Raw genomic sequence first — 19220 nt, 5'->3', positions numbered from 1 at the left:
CCGCTGGGGCGCTGACACCGGGACCCTGGCCCCCAGCCCCTGAGGACAGGGGGCTCTGCACCCAGGACTCCCTCTCCCAGGAAGGGCCCCGGCTCAACTGCGGAGATGCAGCCCCTGAGGGGCTCCTGGCCCCTTCCTGCACCAGGGCCGCAGCGCTGGTTTGCCCGAGGGCAGGAGTGTTACCTGTGTGGAGGCCTTGTAAAGGTTCTGCTGCTTGCTGAGCCAGCGGACGATCTGGGCGGCGGTCGTCATGTCGGCAGCAGACACGTTGGGCAGGGAGAGATAGGCCAGGAGCACGTAAGCCGTAATTGCCTCCGCCGATGGGGCCTCATTCCCGTAGGAGCTGGGCTCCCCCTGCCAGTACAGCTGTCCCCCTAGGAGAGGGGCCGAGGGAAGGGCAGCCCCACGGCTGCAGTTACAACACAGTGGGTCACCTGTTTGCCTTCCAAAGGGGCCCCAGAGGCGTCCCAGGCTAGAGGGACTCCTGCTCCCCACTGAATGCAGCCACCTCTGGGGCAGGACATGGCAGGTGATTCACAGCACACAGCAGGGCTACCCAACACCCATGGGTGGGTTGTCAGCAGAGACTGAACCCTTGATCTCTTACTCAAAACCCCTGAGCCTCTGCTGCTCAGCCCCGGTGGCTCACTGGCTGCAAGTGACCCCTAAACCTATATGGTGTGGCCGCTCGGGGGCAAAGGTGGTGCTAACCCAAGGGAGCCCTAACAGGAATATTCCTCCCACCCCCACACCAGCCCATTATAAATATTAGCTGCACTATATCCACAAACAAAGAACTAGCCCTGGGACGTTGCACTCCCTATTCTTTATGAAAATATGCTTATGAGACGAATATGACGTCACTGAGATACACGTTATGCAAAATGGCTCATGTGAGCTTTCATTGGAAAGGTTCTGATTTACTGAATGTGATTATCCAATTCGTATGCATGTATCATCTCTGTATCTACAGTTAGGCACACGGACTATGTAACCATTACAAGTAGGGGTGTATTGGGAAGACACCCACCAGGACAGGCCATCCGATTTGATGGGCCCTCAGGAAGGAACAACAAGACCATGAGCATACTAATCTCTCTCCCTCCTGGGAAGTGTCCAGGGCTGTAACTGTGACACTGCTAGGTCAGGTGGTCTTGTCACCTGTTACTAAACATTACCTGGGACTTTTTTGTAACTTTCTTAAGTACATTGAGCTTAGCTTGCGTACTTTGTTTTATTTGCTCAGCAATCTGCTTTGTTCTGGCTGTTCTCTCTTATATTCCCCTACAATTCACCTTTTTGTAGTTAATAAACTTATTTCTTGTTTATAATCTAACGCAGTTTGTAACTTTCTAACTGGGGGAGAGGGGACAGGAAGTCAGGCACATCTCTCGTCACGCTGAGGAAGAGGGCGGATTTTTATGAGCTTGTGCTGTGCAGACTTTTCTATACGGTGCAAGACAGTATTATTCTGGGTTTATCTCCCAAAGGGGTGTGACGTGAGTGCTGGGGGAGGCCTCTCGCACAGAGCTGACTTCAGTCTGTGGCTGCAGCAGGGTGTGGCCCTACCTGTGTGTGTGCTGCAAGAGGCCGGAGAGCCTAATTCAGCAACGCACGGAGAGGGAACCCAGGCTGGCAGAGCAGGAGAGGCTCAGTGAAATCCCAGTACACCAGGTGCTATCCCAGAAGCGGGGTCCAACCCATTACAATCCCAACCCCCCCACCCCCAAATCGACACCCTGGTAAACAGGCCACTTACATTAGATGAACGGGTTTTGGGGGTAATACCAAACTGGGGGCCCCATGAGCTGCTTGGGGCCCTAAGCAATTGCTTAGTCTGCTTATGCCTCGTGCCACCACTGCTAGAGGGGGCAGAGAGCCCTTGAGGGAGTGCGGGGCCCCCCCGGGGCTGGGTCAGGAGGGGAGCATGACCTAGGTGAAGGGCAGGGATGGTGCTGACGCCTGGGAAACAACCGCCTCCACGGGGTCTTTGTGACCTCGGAGACAGGTCCTGTAACCCGAGGGCTGTTTCACCCCAGTGCCTGGTGGCCCCTCGTGCCCCGGGAGCAGAGTCCCCACCTCTCCCCTCCCTGGGGCAGGAGCCACGTGCTGCTCCCAGCACTTCTTACCCACCTCGGGGCGGAGCAGGACGTGACACACACAACTTGCAGGCACAGACCAACTCCGGTCGCTGCGCCGGGGCTCGGAGAGAAGGGACTTTTCACCTGAGCTAAGACATGACAGAGCTGCCCAGACCACGCAGGTGGCTCCTCTCTGTGGGGGGACGTCTCCCCAGGGCCCGAGCGCGCCAGGCCTCAGCTCCCAGCACAGCTCAGTCTGAGCTCGAATGGGGCCGAGGAGCTGCACAGAGACCACTGGGGCATGTTCATGAGGAGTGTGAGGTGCCCAACCTGGTACTCCCAGTGCCCCCTGGCATCATGCCGATGGCTCCTTCAGCTCAGCACCAACGCGGGGCAGCGCCACCTCCTGCGTCCCCAACCGCACCCCCAGTGGGCCTCAGACCTCCATTGGGAACTCCCACCCTATGGGGAGCTGGTCCCAGGCTGCATCGCTCACACCGTGGCTAGGCAGGACGCGCCACAAACCCAAGGGCATCTGTGCAGGGAAAGGCTGGGGAAATCATAGAATCACAGAATATCAGGGTTGGAAGAGACCTCAGGAGGTATCTCGTCCAATCCCCTGCTCAAGGCAGGACCAACCCCAACTAAATCATCCCAGCCAGGGCTTTGTCCAGCCTGACCGTAAAAATCTCTAAGGAAGGAAATTCCACCACCTCCCTAGGGAACCCATTCCAGTGCTTCACCACCCTCCTAGTGAATTAGTGTTTCCTAATATCCAGCCTAGACCTCCCACACTGCAACTTGAGACCATTGCTCCTTGTTCTGTCATCTGCCACCATTGAGAACGGCCGAGCTCCATCCTCTTTGGAACCCCCCCTTCAGGTAGTTGAAAGCAGCTATCAAATCCCCCCTCATTCTTCTCTTCTGCAGGCTAAACAATCCCAGTTCCCTCAGCCTCTCCCCATAAGTCATGTGCTCCAGCCCCCTAATCATTTTTGTTGCCCTTCACATGGACTCTCCAATTTTTCCACACTGGAAACTGGAGCTGGGGGGTGGACAGCCTCCCTTGGGTCCATGGGGGGAACATGGTGCAGATAAGGGGGCACCCAGAGACTTCCTTCCTTGTACAACCCCCTCTCCCAGAGACGGCAGGGCCGAGCCGGCCAGCAGCCCAAGGCAGACTGTTCCCCTCCCAGCATTAGCCGGGCCAAGCCAAGAAGCCTCACGCAGGGACTCCCCAGCTGGGATGTCCCCAACACAGGATGGGGGCTGGGATCCTGCAGCATCTCCCCAGGGCTCAGTTACGCCCCATTCCCCTTGGGAGCTGCCTCCACAAGGCCCTGCCCCACGGCTCGGAGCCCACTGGACTCGTCACGCTCCTGGCCCCGGGCGCTTTAGAGGGCTGGGTAGGGACACGGGGCTTTGCCCCTCTAGGCGCTCAGCTCCGATCCCCCCAGGCTGGCAGCGACCCAGCCTCGCCCCCCTTCGCTCCGTGCGCTGGGCCCTGGAAAATGGCGGGACGATCTCACTCCAGTTCTGAGGGGAGAAGTGTCCCCACGACAGAGCCTGGTGCGTCGGCCCCTCGCTGGCAGCCTCAGCAGAGACCACGGACTGACTGGGCCACGGAGACCCAGCTCCCTGCCAGGCTGAGGAGGCCCTGGGGCAGGGGGCCCCTGGGTGGGCAGGGCCGTGGGGGGCAGCTGGCCCTGCCCTGGGCCCAGAGGCCGGCAGCGAGGGGAGCACTAGAGCGAGGTGCTGCCGGTACCGGCGCTGACGCTGTGCTGGGCCAGGCGCTGCAGGAGGGCGTCCCGCAGCTCAGTGCTCCCCGCCAGCCCGAAGGCGTAGGCCAGCAGCGCCTGCGTGTAGAGGTCGCTGGTGCTCGACTCCCGGAGGCACTGGAGGGCCCTGGTCACCGTCGGGTCCTGGGACGGGGAAGACACCGAACAGACTCCCCGTCAGGCTGAGCCGGCCAGAGGAGACCCGCCCTGTGACTGGGGCCAGGGCGCGTCCTCCGGCACCCACCCCATGGGGCCCTAACACCCCCTCCTGCCAGCCTGTTGTCACCTCCCCCGACCCATCCCCACCCCCCCGCACCCCCCAAGCCTCGCCAGATCCCCTCCCCCGAGCGCTAGACACCGAAACAGCCCAGCCCCTCCCCAAGCTGCTGAATCTTCCTCTGACTCTGACCCAGCCCAACTCCCCACAGCACCCTGACCCCCGCCTTGGTACCAACCCCCCCCCGACCTTCAACTTCCCCTCCCCCCACCAACCCACTCCTCCACTGCCCCCCACAGCACCCTGAACCCTGCCTCGGTACCAATCCCCCAGTGACCTGTCAACTTCCCCTCCCCCCACCTACCTGCCTCTCCACTGCCCCCCACAGCACCCTGATCCCCACCACACCCTGCCGGCCCCTCCCCTGGGACAGCCGGGCTTGGCCTCACCGTAAGCAGCTGCCCCAGCTCCAGCAGTGCTGCCGTGATGTAAGCTGAGACAGAGAGCTCATCCACCATGCCGCCCTGAGGGGGATGGAGACATCATGAGTTGGCTCAGACCAAGCTGAGGGGCACGTTCTCAGGAGCAGGTGAGACGCTGCCCAGGACAGGCCCATTGGGCCTGGGAAGACCTGGCTCCAGTGCTCCGAGTGGCTGGGTTTGGGTCCTGCCTCCTGCTGGGTCCTGTCAGACCCATCTGGGTCCCAAGCAGCTGCCCCCAGTTGTAGCACCCAAGGAAGCCACACAGTGGCAGTGAGTTCCACAGGGTAGTTCAGGAGAGGCGGTAGCGGCTCCACGGTCATGGCTGCACTGGGCTCCCAGCATAAAATCCTACCTGAGCCCCCCTGGAACCAGAGGCTGGGAAGTTGGTTTGAACTGACATTTGCCAGATTTCCTGAGCAAGTTCCTGCTTATTAAATAGTCGTTCCCCCCGCCCGTGCCAGAATCTGGACTTTGCCTAAGATTTGCCTCCTTCTAGCTCCCAAACGGCCGGGTACAGCCCTGGCCCCTCCCTTAGAGTCCCGGCTCCCTGCAAACTCCGGGGCAGTGGCAGGAATTGGGCTGTGACTCGAGCTGGGTGGCAATTTCCTGCTGAAATGATTTCTCGACAGATGATGCAGACAATGCAGTTTCCACAAAACCAAAACTCTGCAGGAAAATGTTACTTTTGCTGAAACGTTTCAATTTGTGTTGGGAAAATGAAAACGCAATTTTCTGCTGTGGGGCGGCAGGGCCCAAATTGCAGCCTCTTGGGTTGGCGACCTGAACCGAAACCTTCCACAGCGAACCGGTTCAACATTCAGCTGGACTGGCCTCGTGCCCCTGTTCCCCCATGGACTTGTCTCCTTCGGACTACGTCTCCCATGATGCACCGCGACAGCCCTTCTGACTGAGCCGCGTGGGGAGTTCTGGGAGTCACATGACTTCAGGGCTGGGCTGGGCTCTGCCCCTCACGCTCTCTGTGCCAGGCAATGAGTGCGGGGTCTGCTCAGTGCCCATGGGGAGACTGGGCTGTGCAGGAGCCGGGGGGGCTGGGCCAGGGCTGCTCCCTCGTTCGGTGCAATAACCCGCTGCCCCGGCTGTTCCAGCCTTTCAGCCGTTGCTAAAACCCAGAAAATCCCTCAACCCGAAACGGGTCACAACAACCAGCTGCCCTGAGGGGCCCCCACCCCCTTCCCCAGCTTGTCCCCCCCTCCCCCATCCCATCAGCCTGTGCCCCCAGCCTCCCACCTGCAGGTTCGCCACACTGCAGAAGCAGCCGCTCAACAGCTGGCGGCTCTGCAGCCACCTTAGGGCGTCCTCTAGGTGCTGCTCGTCGATGGAGATGTAGGGCCTGGCCTGGCCAAAGGACTTGAGAACGAAGGCCGTCAGCCTGGGCGGGGAGAGACCCTGTGAGAGGGACACTCTGCAGGAGATGCCGTGGGCCAGGAGGGAGGTGCATGGGGCATGGGGCTGGGGGTCACCATTGTGGGGGTGAGCAGAGCTGTCAGGGGAGCCCAGAACGGGAACGGGGGGGGGGGATTTGGAGAGAGTATGAGATGCAGAGCTGTGTGGGGAGCAGGACTGGAGTAGCAGTGGGGCTGGGGGTCAGGCTGCAGCCCAGTAGGCCCTGCCCACCCAGAGCCCTGACTCGCCCGTGCCGTGCGGCCCCTCACCAGGCGTTGCCCCTGGCGTCGCTCTCCCCAGAGGTGCTGTAAGAGCCGTCGTGGTGCTTATAGAGCAGCTCGTGCTGGTAGCCTGTGGGGATGGGAGAGAGACAGCGAGTCCTGGATCCGCTCACCCCCAGTCTGCGCCCCATGGGGCCTGTTAGCCCTCCCCTCCCCCACGACGCTGAGACTCAGAGATTCCAGGGGTCGGTTTGAATAGGGGTATGGCGTTAAGGCTGAATAGGGCCCTGATCCCCCAAATGCTCCAGCGCCCCGACCTGGGGCTGGATCCCAACCAGCGCCCCCTAGAGGGGAAAGGGCTCCTCTCCCATTCCCTCAACCCTGAATCAAACAGTCCTTATGTCCTGGCCTTCGGGACTGGTGCCCCAGAGACGAAAGGCCAAGGATCTCATTCTCTGACCCCCAGAGGTGGCATGGACAGGGCCCTCACATGGCCCCGCCATGACCTGGTGGTTGCAGGGGTGGGAGGACACTCACCGCTCTGGAGGAATCGCTTGGCCTTGTCTCTGATCTCCGGGCTCAGCTGCCTGCTCTTCTCCAGGTACTGCTGGATGTAGATGTTTGGAGCGAACTGGACCATGGTCTTCTCTCCATCACCATAGGGAATGGCCAGCAGGCGGTCTATGTTCTGCAGAGCCGTGCCCATTATGTCTCCTGGCACCAAGGGAGTCAGGGGAGCAGAGAATTACCAGGCTGCACAACAGCTGCCCCATCCCTAACACCACATCAGTGGAGCCCTGGCATGCGGGGGCCCAGAACCCCCAGTTCGATTCAGGTGGGGTTACGTGGATATGTGGTGATGAATGGCCAAGACGCCAATGCCCTGGCACAGCTTCATGGCATCACTGCGTGAGTCTATTGCCCCTCGCTGGGGACGAGGCCCTGGAGCACAGACTGCAGGGACCAGTCCTGTCCCGGCCCCAGACACCCACTAGACCTCATTGGTCTTTTCCATCCGTGATGCCCCGGCCTCTCTGATCAGAGCGCTGGGCCACAGATGGGCCGGCTGGCAAAGGGCACCGTGCTCTGGCAGGGATGGGGCAGGGGAATTCCTTACCCAGGACAGTCACGTGGGCCCACTCGGACCCCGCCAGGACGTTTGCAGGCAGCTGCAAGGAGATTTCTTCGGAGGCTGCGTAACACGAAGGCAAAGACACACCGTTAAAGGCCTGTTGGGAACCTGCCCCTGCCTCCAGCCAATCAGATCCCTCCATTCCTCACTGTCCCAGGCTCTCGCCCAGTCACAGCCCCTCTCCCAAGCTCCCCCGGCCGTGGCACGTACGTGCCCTTGAGGGTGAGGGCTGGGGGCTCTCAGCGGAGGGTCCTGCCTGTGGGAGTCGGTCCCTCTCCTGGCCCCAGAGAGCCGGTGTGACGAGCTCTGCAGGGAGCATCGTGCACGCGGGGACCAGGCTGCAGGGGAGAGGAGCTGGCGGAACAGGGGCCCGGTCATAAGAGCTGAGTTTACCTGGTGCCAAAGGGTGCTCACGCCCCCCCGGCCCCACCCCAAGTCCACTCATTCCCTGCCCCCATTCCAACCCCTTCCCCAAATCCCCAGCCCCACCTCCTCCCCTGGGCGCACCGCATTTCCCCTTCTCCCCCCTCCCTCCCAGGCTTGCTGCGCGAAACAGCTGTTTTGCGGCAAGCCAGGGAGGGGAGAGAAGTGGAGCGGTGGCAGTGGGCTCAAGAGAGGAGGTGGAGGAGGAGCAGAGGAGAGCTGGGTCGGGGAGCTGCCGGTGGGAGCAGTTTTTCCCCATGGGTGTGTCACAACCCTATACATAGTTATGGTTCTGTATGGCCAATTGTCAGTCCGTGACCATCTTGTTCTGCTAAAAGGACAAGGCAGCCTCCATCTTGGACCAGGTTCTTGTTCCACAGGAGAGGGCAGAGGCCTAATTCTGCCCAGCAACACCGCGGTGTCGTGTGCAACCCTGAGGTGCGGTGTGCAACATTATAGTGCTGCGTGCATTTTCCCGCTCTTTTCGCTTGGTCATTGAGGGGTCAGGCTAGTGCCTTGTGCAGAGATGCCAGTGTGCCGTGTGCAAATCCTGCTGATGTGGGGGGGGCAACAGCCCAGAGCCTGGAGGGTGTAGGAGCCAGGGACCAATCAGATGCTGACACGAGTGAGTGAGACCCTTCGAATAAAACTAGGTTTCCCACCAAAATTTTCAGGAGCGTCCGCGTGTCAGCTGAAGGGCCTGATCAACCTTTCAGCCAGGGTCTCCTCCGGTTATTGCTAGCTTGTGTCGTGTCGCTTTGGATTTGTCACTTTGGATTTATTTCTATCAGCTTCTGGTGTCTGCTCTGCTGGTCAGCTGCGCCTGGAGTGCGGTATTTGCATTCTAATTTCTGACAGTTTGCTTACCTAGCTTCCTTTCTTTTTCTCCCCTCCCTGACTCGGTACCAAGCTGTGTATATAGTATATAAGAGTTGAATTATTGAGCTCATAATTGCACAGTTGTCTAGTTTTGTATATTTGTTCTGGGTTTTAGTAGATAGTTAATTATAGACTGTTTTAAGTTGTGTGAGTTACTGCTCTGTCTTTGTGTGGAGTGTTTGGGTCTGGGTGCCATCTCCATCTGGGGATGAGCTGACCAAGGGGTTTCTGTCCCCGCGATCTGAGTGAGTGGAATCTGCACAATCGCAGCCGCACCACACTCTGGGTAAAGCCCTTAGTGTGAAAGCAAGGGCGGTTGAGGCAGTGGCCTGTGGGCCTCTTTTCTGTGTTGCACCGGGCACTGCTCTGACGAACCCGAATTTCCATCTTGTGTAATTGGTGCATGTCTGTCTATCAGTGTGAAGCGGTGAGCAGTATAGATTTGTATTTCTGAGGATTTTTGGGTGTGTTTGTATTGTTTGATAACATCCCAGCTAAGAATTGCCTCTCTTCCTCGGCCCAAGTTGTAACTTTCCCCCAAATAGATGCAGCCACTTGGCTTTAAACTTTATTCTGGTCCAGCCTGTTTTTCCTCTCCCAATGCCAAAGTTGATCGAACTGAAATCTGTCTCAGACAGGGGGCTCCAGGCCTGGAGCACCCACAGAGTCAGCACCTGTGGCCCCAGTGAGAGTCGGGAGCAGGAGCCGGACGTGCTTGAGCCTTTGGCCCGTGGCAGATGGTTCCATAACTGCCCACTAGGGGGTGCATCTTCCCCGGGCAGCTGGGCCTGGACCCTGTCCCAGGCAGGACATTGGCCTGGATGCCCCCTGGTCCGGTCCGGCCTGGCGGCTCCTGTGCCCCTAGCTGGGCCATCCAGCGGCTCAGCCATCACTGACGTGCCGCAGCCAAGAGACTCCCCGCGTTAGTGACACCCACTGAGCCCCGCACAGGCGCTGGGAACCTACCTTCCTGGCAGAGCAGGGAGCTGTGCGCCTTCTCCTCCAGGATCCCCCCCGGCTGTGGGGAAGGAGCATCAGACAGAAGGTCAGGAGAAGGGACCGTGCACGTCACAGCCTGACAGGGCCTGCTGGGTCAGCCAGTGCCGCTAGCCAGGGCAGGATCATCCCCTACAGCCCCTGCTGTGGGGCTCGGGCACATCCAGCTCTCAGCGCCCCAGCGATGGGGCTCCCGTCCCTTCCCCGGGGAGACTGTTCCCAGCCCAGCAGATCTCACAGCTTCTTCCTTGTCAGCGCGGAGCTTCCCTCTGCTAGTTCCCTCCGCCCCCTCGAGCCCTCCCGTGTGTCACACTCAGCCACCCCCCTTGGGGCTGTCTGTGTCACACTCAGCCACCCCCCTGTCTCTGTCTGCCCTAGGACCAGGGGCGGCTCCAGGCACCAGCACGCCAAGCGCGTGCTTGGGGCGGCAAGCCATGGGGGGCGCTGTGCCAGTCGCCGCGAGGGAGGGTCCTCTGGTCCTGCGGCTTTGGCGGACCTCCCGCAGGCTGCCGACAAATTCGCAGGATCGGGGACCTCCCTTAGGCAAGCCGCCGAAGGCAGCCTGCCTGCCGTGCTTGGGGTGGCAAAATGCCTAGAGCCGCCCCTGCCCATGACTCTCCTGCCAGCTCCCTGATCTCGCTGGGATGGGGCCGTGTGACAGGGCAGTGCAGGTCGGGGTCCGGGACACAGACGGCGCAGTGCTGGGACATTATTTTCTGTGTCAGGACAAAGAACAATCACAAGTGCAGACTCAGCCCACGGCCACCAGGGGGTGAGACCCAGGCCCCGGATCTCCCTCCGCTCTGCCCAGAGGCCCCGACAGACACTGACCTGGACCAGCAGGGGCTTTATCACGGTCTCCACTCGCCCCTGGGCCGGCACCACGGCCAGCTCTGTGCCGCACAGCTCCTCGGTGTGCAGAACCTCGGCGCTGACGGTGAAGTTCACCTCCCCTGCAGAGCAAGGCAGGAGACGCCCCCGTTAGACAGACCAGCGGCACTGCCCGAGGCAGAGAGGAGCCTGGGTCTGAGGGGGGAGAATAGTGGAAGGGGGAGGGGAAGGGGTAGAGCAGTGAAGAAGGGAGAGAAAAGCAGAGTAAATGGAGAGTGAGAGACTGGGGGAGAAAAGAGAGAGAAGGAAAGGGGGGGAGGGGAAGGACGGAGGGGAGTGATGAGTGGAGTGTAATGGGTTTCTCTGCCTTAGCCCTTGTGTGGGAACAGCGAATGGCCACCCAGAACCTGCCCCCTCCCTGCTGACATCCCTGACAGCTGCGTTCGGGGGGGACCTCAGAACGTGATATCGCAGCCAGCGGGACGGCAGAGGGGTCCTGACCTACAGGCTCAGTCAGTGAGACTGGGAAGCGAGCGGGGAGAAACTTTGCTTGAATTGGATGTAGTTTGTCAAGGCAGGTCATAGTAAACGTATTCTCTTTATTTTTCTTGTAACCGTTTCTGACTGTTATGCCCCATTCCTTGCACTCACTTAAAATCTCTGTCTCTTTGTGGTTAATGAACGTGTTTGATTGTTTTATCTAATCCAGTGTGTTTAAATTGAAGTGTTTGGGCAACTCCATGTGGCACCAAGCCCTGAGCGACCCTTCTCTGCCCCCCACTGTGCAGAGCCCCCCACTCCTGCCCTGCCCCTCCCCACCGGCACAGAGCCCCCAGCACCCCTTACCCAGGCTGCTCGCCGTCACCTCCCACTGGAAGGTTTTCCCTTCGTCTGCACAGAGGCAGCTGGTGTAGGCGCCGTCCTCGCCCGCCTGCACCTGGAACTGCGCAGACTCTGCCAGCATCACCCGCACCTGTGTGGCCCAACACGAGAGCCCCCTTAGGGCTGTGGGGGACACGCTCACACGCGCTAGCTCCAGCTGAGACGTGACCCCTCTGGGGCTCAGGCCCCCTCACCGTGATGTGCTGACCCCAGTGGTCACAGGGCCACAGTCAGTAACTGCCGGTGCCACTCGCCAGCCTGCGCCGCTGCCCAGCCCCCCAGCCCCAGGTTACCGGCAGCCCCCGCCAGCAGCCCCCGCAGCCCAGCCCTGGGCGGCGCTCACCTTGATGCACTGCCGCAGGTAGTTTAAGATATTAGCCTTTAGGGCGAAGGCCTCTCCCCGGATCACGGAGTACGGCAAGGCCAGCTCCACAAAGAAGGGTTTGATGGCCGTGAAGGTGGCCGTGGGCGAGAGCCCAAAGCCCAGTTCCGCCGTGCAGAACATCCCAGCTTTCCACTCCGTGATGGTGTCGGGCACCAAGACTGGGACGTCCTTGGAGCCCCCCTCGCTGGGCCGGGATGGACACAAACAGAGCGTCAGACACGCGGCCGCCCCCTGGGAAGCGCCCACGAGCACGGTCACCGGAGACGTCCCTGCCCGACCCGCCACTGGGCTGGGGCCAGAAACAGGCCAATCCCAGACAGCAGAGAGGGGAAGAGCTGTCAGTGCCCCCATCTCCTCCCCTCCTCTGCCCCACGCCAACTAGCGCAGGATCCTGCCCTTCCCCGGGGCTCTCCGGACTGGGCTCAATGTCCCACGGGATGGGGATCCCCCCTTCCGCAGCCGGACACGTGTAATGGAGTAGGAAGCACAGACTGGCTGTGCGGGGGAGGGGAGAGCCAGAGGTTTAGGTGAGATGCAGGAATTCAAACGGTGAGCTGAGCTGGGCTGGGGGAGGGGAGGAGACACCTCTGGCCAGGGCAGAGACAAAGGAAAGAGGCTGAGGAGAGAGGAGGGGCCGGAGGGGGTTAGGCAGACTGAAGTTGGCTGAAGAAGAGAGGGGAGCAGGGAGACCGAGCTCTGATCCTCGGGGGGGGGGGGCTGTGAGGCCCCCCAAGATGGAGCTAACCGGGGGAATCCGGTTATCTGTGCCTGCAAGACCTGTGTTGGACTGTGTTCCTGTCGTCTAAATAAACCTTCTGCTTTACTGGCTGGCTGAGAGTCCTGGTGAATCGCAGGGAGCATGGGGGTGCAGGGCCTGGTTTCCCCACACTCCGTGACAACTGGTGGTAGCGGTGGGATCGACTGCACCCCGCGGACGGCGCTTCCTGCAGTAAGTGACTGGGGAGCAGTAAAACGAAGGGGCGATTCACCCCTGGGCGAGTGTGACCAGAGAGAAGGACTTTGCAGTAACAGGGTTCCCCGGGGGATCACAACGAGTGATCCCAGGGGCGGAGGAGGCTGCTGCTCGACCCTGGCAGAGAGGTGGTAACCTGAAGGACTGGCACACTAGGGGTCCCCCTGGAACCTGTGGGGAGCGGCGAGCACCCCGGCCTGCGAGTGGCCAGCGGGAAGATGTATGCCACGCAGCGCAAGTGTGAGCTGGTGGAGCTGTGCAAGCAGAGGGGGCTGCACTATGGGAAGCTCACCAAGGCCCAGCTGATTGCCCGGCTGGAGGAGAGAGACCGCGTCAATGAACCGGTCCCTGTCTCTGAGGGAAGCAGCCCGGCAGATGCAGCGCAGGCACCAGTGTCTGTCCCCGCTGGGAGTGGTCAGCCAGCCGCTGAGGGCTCCCCGAGACCTCCCACCCCTAGGCGTAGGGGGAGGGGGAGGAGGAGCCCAGCTACCGAGGGCACCGTGACCCCCCCGACCAGCCGGGAATCATCCCGGCGACGCTTGGCCTCCGTGGATCTCAGGCGGCTGGACTTGGAGAGAGAGATCAAACTGATGGAGATGGAGGACCAGCAGAAGCAGCGTGAATTCGAGGAAAGGGAGAAGGAGAAGCACCGTGAATACGAGGAAAGGGAGAAGAAGAAGCAACGCGAATACGAGGACAGGGAGCAGCAGCGCAGACATGAGCTGGCCATGGCCCAGCTGAACAACTGTAAGGCCCCGGCTGCGGCGAGTGAAGGGGGGGCCAAGCCTACAAAGAGCTTCGATAAGAACTTCCTGGCCCGGTGTAAGGAGGGGGAGGACATAGACACCTTCCTGACGGCCTTTGAGAATGCCTGTGAGCTGCACCAGGTGGACCCTGCAGACAGGATCCGGTGCCTCACCCCCTTACTGGACCCCACCGCCGTGGAGGTGTACAGCCGAATGAGAGGGGCGGAGGCGAGAGACTACAACCTGTTCAAAGAGGCCCTGCTCCGTGAGTTTGGGCTGACCCCGGAGAAGTACCGGAAGAGGTTCCGGAGTCAACGTAAGACCCGGGAGGGCACATACCTGCAACTGGTCAACCGGGCGCAGGGGTATGCCCGCAAATGGACAGCCGGGGCCCAAACTAGAGAGGACCTGCTTGACCTGTTCGTACTGGAGCACCTGTATGAGCAGTGCCCATCGGACCTGAAGCTGTGGTTGATGGACCAAAAGCCGGAGAACCCGCAGCATGCAGGCCAGCTGGCCGACCAATACATGGACAGTCGGGCAGGGGATAATAAGGAGGCGTCTCGAAGTAGCAGGTCGGCCTCGACGCAGAGGGAGACTCACCAGGGAACCTCCCAGACGGGGCCGAGGGAGGACCCCCACCAAAGGGAAACATCTGGCGTCAGGTCCAGCCGTTCCACTCGAGGGGACCAGCGAGACATGGGCTGCTATCAATGTGGCCAACCGGGCCACATACGGGCCCAGTGCCCCAAGCTCCGGGACAAACTGAGCAGACCAGCCCCACACCGGGTCAACTTGGTAGAGACCCAGCAGGATGAGGGGCAGTGTTCGCAGGGAAGGGGGGGCTGGCCGCGTACCCCCTGCGAAGGAGGGAGGGGGGCCCCGGGCTGTCCCCTCCGAGGGGCTGGATGCTCCCAACCCTGAGTTTTGGGTTTACAGGGAGGACACGGGACTACCCCTCTGGAGTGAGTGCCTTGTTCCCCTGGAGGTAGACGGGAAGGAGGCCACTGGGTACTGGGATACGGGCGCAGAGGTGACGCTGGCCCGGCCCGAGGTGGTGGGCCTAGATCGGATGGTGCCCAACACCTACCTGAACCTGAGGGGTGTGATCGGGACCCCATTCAGGGTGCCTGTGGCGAGGGTGCACCTAAAGTGGGGGGACAAGGAGGGCCCCAAGGACGTGGGGGTGCACCCGCATTTGCCAACGGAGGTGCCCACGGGGGATCTCGAGGAATGGCCCAGTAACACCCGGGGTGCCCTGGCCGTGAACCGTAGTCAGAGTCGGCGCAGGGCTCTGCACCCTAACACCGGGGAAGGCACTCCTCCCAGGGCACCGGACCCTGACCTGGTGGGGAGGAAACGCCCAGGGACAGGGGTCAGAGAGGCTGTGGCCCCAGACCCAGCCGGGGAGAGAGAGCAGATTCCCGCCCCTGCCCCAGTGGCTGAGTACCAGGCCGCGGTGCGGGAAGACCCCTCCTTGCGGAGGATAGGGGACCTGGCCAACCTCGGGGGGGGACAGACCATGGGACGAGGTGGCCGGAAAAGGTTCCTGTGGGAGAAGGGGTTCCTGTACCAAGAATGGGCTCCCCCAGGGAAGATGGAGTCAGGGGGGATCAGGAGGCAGCTGGTGGTACCCCAGGAGTATCGCCACCAGCTGCTGTGCCGGGCCCATGACATTCCCCCCTCAGGGCACCAGGGAGCCTGGCGTACCCAGCAGAGGCTGCTGCAGAACTATTACTGGCCTGGGGTCTTTGCCCATGTCCAGCAGCACTGCCGCTCCTGTGACGTCTGCCAGAGGGGGAGGAAGGCCCGGGACAGGGGGAAGATGGCTGTAAGACCCTCGCCCCGCCCCGAGGAGCCTGTCCAGAGGGGGGCCAGGGTCAGAAGGGGGGCTCTGAACCGAGAGAGCCCGAATCACGGCCCCCCAGACTGGAACGTGGGGAGAAGGCCCCAGCCCCGCGTGCACCCCAGGGGTACTGGGGTGGGGAGAGGGCACGGGCGGCATAAGGTTGTAGGTGGGTCCGAACTTCCCCGGGTCACTGGCTGGAGTGACCCCGCTCAGTTCAGTCTCGGAGGGGGGAGAGGTGTAATGGAGTAGGAAGCACAGACTGGCTGTGCGGGGGAGGGGAGAGCCAGAGGTTTAGGTGAGATGCAGGAATTCAAACGGTGAGCTGAGCTGGGTTGGGGGAGGGGAGGAGACACCTCTGGCCAGGGCAGAGACAAAGGAAAGAGGCTGAGGAGAGAGGAGGGGCCGGAGGGGGTTAGGCAGACTGAAGTTGGCTGAAGAAGAGAGGGGAGCAGGGAGACCGAGCTCTGATCCTCGTGGGGGGGCTGTGAGGCCCCCCCAAGATGGAGCTAACCGGGGGAATCCGGTTATCTGTGCCTGCAAGACCTGTGTTGGACTGTGTTCCTGTCGCCTAAATAAACCTTCTGCTTTACTGGCTGGCTGAGAGTCCTGGTGAATCGTAGGGAGCACGGGGGTGCAGGGCCTGGTTCCCCCACACTCCGTGACAACACGTCTCTCTGTCAGGGGGCTATTCCTGGGGTCAGCCTCAATTCCCCCTGCTCAGGATCCCCTGGCCCTCCCCACCCCATGTGCCACCCTCACTGCCCCCCTCCCGGGGATTCAAACGCCGTGTTCTCAGTGTCGGAGCTTCTGGCCACCACGTGGCAATGAAAACCCCATGAAGAGCAATGGGGTCAGGATGATAAACCCCCCTGCCGACCTGACGGGATCCAGGGAATGGCAGGGGAGGGGCTGGAGCGAACCCCCCTCTGCTGGCGAGATGCAGGGTCACGGTGCTGCCCGGGCTCCCAGACCCCTCCCCCGCTCTGCGGGGTTCGTTACATCTGTAAAGAGACGAATCCCACGGCCCTGTGGGCTTGTTATTCCCTGTTGCTGTGCTGGGTCCCTCTCCGCTGGCAACAGGGCGCAGGAACCAGCCCCACGCGGGCAGCTGGCCCTCCCCCACCAGTGCACCGCCTCTGGGAGCTGCTGCTTTCCAGGGTCTGGCCTGGAGACTGCTCTGCAGGGACGGTCTGTGACAGCTCCTCACTCACCCCACAGGCACCAGGTCCCACAGCCACGTCTCTGGGAAGTACGGACGTGGCGCTGGCTCCTCCTGGGTGCCGGGTTCTGGCACGGGCCGGGCATTGCTCACTGGGGTCCCTGCTGCACTGTCCACATGTGCTACCTCAGGGATCATGTCTAGAAAAGATACAAAGGGGGTGGAGGGAGCCCCACACAGTATTGGGGCAAACCCAGACGATGATTCACGTGTGTTTGCACCTGCAAAGTCTCGATGTTTGGAGACATTTCGGGGGCTGCATGTGGCCCCTGGGAGCTCTGAGAACTGACCCCTGCTGGTAGGGCTGGGGCTGGGGGTGTCCTACATGCAGCACACGCTGGTGGACTCAGCGTGTGGGCAGGAGCCAGGGAGTCCTGAGCTCAGTCCCAGCTCTGCCCCGAGCGGTGTTAAGGGTACGTTGCGCTCCCAGAGCCCTGCACAAAGAGCCGCTAGCCAGGCAGGTCAAATCATTAGCCGCACTGAGCAGCTGGAACATGGAGGCCTAGAGAGGCTCAGTGTGTTTCTACCGCAACCACCGAGCACGAGTGGGCTTTGCAGAACCCCATGTGATCACCTCCGTAACACCCAGCTTGACTCTCAGATCCCAGGGCAGTGTGTGGGGCTGGAGCTAGAAAAGCCATCGGTCTCCATGTGAAGCAAGTGTATCTGGGCTGGAGTCACTGAGAGCCAGGCAAGGAGCCAGGCGATGCCACGGTCACCACCACGTGGCACTGTGTGATTAGCCTGTGTATTGGGGTGGTGCTTGCAGGAGGCTGGGTACGTCCCTCCACAGGCAGCTGCAGGCCCTGCCTCAAAGAGCCTCCAGCGAAAGGGGGAGGATCAGAGCTGAATTGGAAGGGTCAGATGAGCACGTGTGCCCAGCTCCCACTGAGAACCCTCCCACCCTGGCCCCATTGAGAACAATGGACAATCCCCACCCCCACTCCACTGAGAACAATGGAACTGCCAAGGGCAATGTCAAAACCAGGATCAGAACCCAGGTCCCAGGCCTGATCTATGAGCCCACAGGACCGTCTCCGCTCAAAGGGCAGAGAGGGCATTTGGAATTGCTGATCAAGAGGGATAACAAAAGAACATAAGAAAGGCCGTACCGGGTCAGACCAAAGGTCCATCTAGCCCAGTATCTGTCTACCGACAGTAGCCAATGCCAGGTGCCCCAGAGGGAGTGAATCGAACAGTGAATCAAGTGATCTCTCTCCTGCCATCCATCTCCATCCTCTGACGAACAGAGGCTAGGGACACCATTCTTACCCATTCTGGCTAATAGCCATTTATGGACTTAGCCACCATGAATTTATCCAGTCCCCTTTTAAACATTGTTATAGTCCTAGCCTTCACAACCTCCTCAGGTAAGGAGTTCCACAAGTTGACTGTGCGCTGCGTGAAGAAGAACTTCCTTTTATTTATCAGAGGGGTAGCCGTGTTAGTCTGGATCTGTAAAAGCAGCAAAGAATCCTGTGGCACCTTATAGACTAACAGACGTTTTACAGCATGAGCTTTCGTGGGTGAATACCCACTTCTTCAGATGCAAGTCTTCAGAAGTCTTGCATCTGAAGAAGTGGGTATTCACCCACGAAAGCTCATGCTGTAAAACGTCTGTTAGTCTATAAGGTGCCACAGGATTCTTTGCTGCTTCCTTTTATTTGTTTTAAACCTGCTGCCTATTAATTTCATTTGGTGACCCCTAGTTCTTGTATTATGGGAATAAGTAAATACCTTTTCCTTATCCACTTTCTCAATATCACTCATGATTTTATATATCTCTATCATATCCCCCCTTAGTCTTCTCTTTTCCAAGCTGAAGAGTCCTAGCCTCTTTAATCTTTCCTCGTATGGGACCCTCTCTAAACCCCTAATCATTTTAGTTGCCCTTTTCTCAACCTTTTCTAGTGCTAGAATATCTTTTTTGAGGTGAGGAGACCACATCTGTACACAGTATTCGAGATGTGGGCGTACAATGGATTTATATAAGGGCAATAATATATTCTCAGTCTTATTCTCTATCCCCTTTTTAATGATTCCTAACATTCTGTTTGCTTTTTTGACTGCCTCTGCACACTGCGTGGACATCTTCAGAGAACTATCCACGATGACGCCAAGATCTTTTCCCTGATTCGTTGTAGCTAAATTAGCCCCCATCATGTTGTATGTATAGTTGGGTTATTTTTTCCAATGTGCATTACTTTACATTTATCCACATTAAATTTCATTTGCCATTTTGTTGCCCAGTCCACTGACCTGGTGAGGACAATGCGGGGCCCAGCCAGACAGCCGAGGGTAGGACAGCACGACGTGTTAAAGAGTGTCCATGTTCACAGGGCTTCTTGGTGTTGGTGAGAATTTTCAAAGCCGCATCCTGGGTGAGAAGGAAGACAGAGGAAAAAGCATCAGGAGCTGCTAACATAGGGGACTGTGGCATCATACTTTGGCCTTTCTCCTCCCTGACCTACATGAGAAGCAATAAGAACGCTGGGAGGACAAAGACATCAGCTAAGGAGACAGGTCCCAGGCTTAAAAGGGGAAGCCTGAGTGTTAAGACTTGTAACCTCTAGTGGGGTGAGAAAACTGCTTGATCCAAATACTCCTCGTGTAATAAGGTTTAAGATTTAGACTGTGCACTTACCTTTTATTTTCTTTGGTAACTATCTGTGACCTTTTGTGCCCATCACTTACAATCACTTAATCACCGTCTTTCTGTAGT

At 59.7% G+C, this 19220-nt stretch overlaps 1 protein-coding gene and 1 long non-coding RNA gene across 5 annotated transcripts in view; both read right to left on the bottom strand.

Moving 5' to 3' along the window:
• Positions 1 to 19220, bottom strand: part of LOC123356523 (alpha-2-macroglobulin-like protein 1) — a 125659-nt gene that overhangs the window by 74667 nt on the left and 31772 nt on the right. The gene's annotated exons all lie outside the window — the stretch shown is intronic.
• On the bottom strand, positions 11874 to 18856 carry LOC123356525. The gene is made up of 3 exons (XR_006575376.1): positions 18758 to 18856; positions 16491 to 16607; positions 11874 to 11895 (listed from the first exon to the last, which is right to left on the bottom strand). It is a non-coding gene; the product is annotated as an uncharacterized LOC123356525 (long non-coding RNA).

Source organism: Mauremys mutica, chromosome 25 (assembly GCF_020497125.1).
Source record: "Mauremys mutica isolate MM-2020 ecotype Southern chromosome 25, ASM2049712v1, whole genome shotgun sequence".
Taxonomy (NCBI): Eukaryota; Metazoa; Chordata; order Testudines; family Geoemydidae; genus Mauremys; species Mauremys mutica.
The sequence above is the reverse complement of the archived record's forward strand: the minus strand, read 5'-3'. Positions and strand labels throughout refer to the sequence as shown.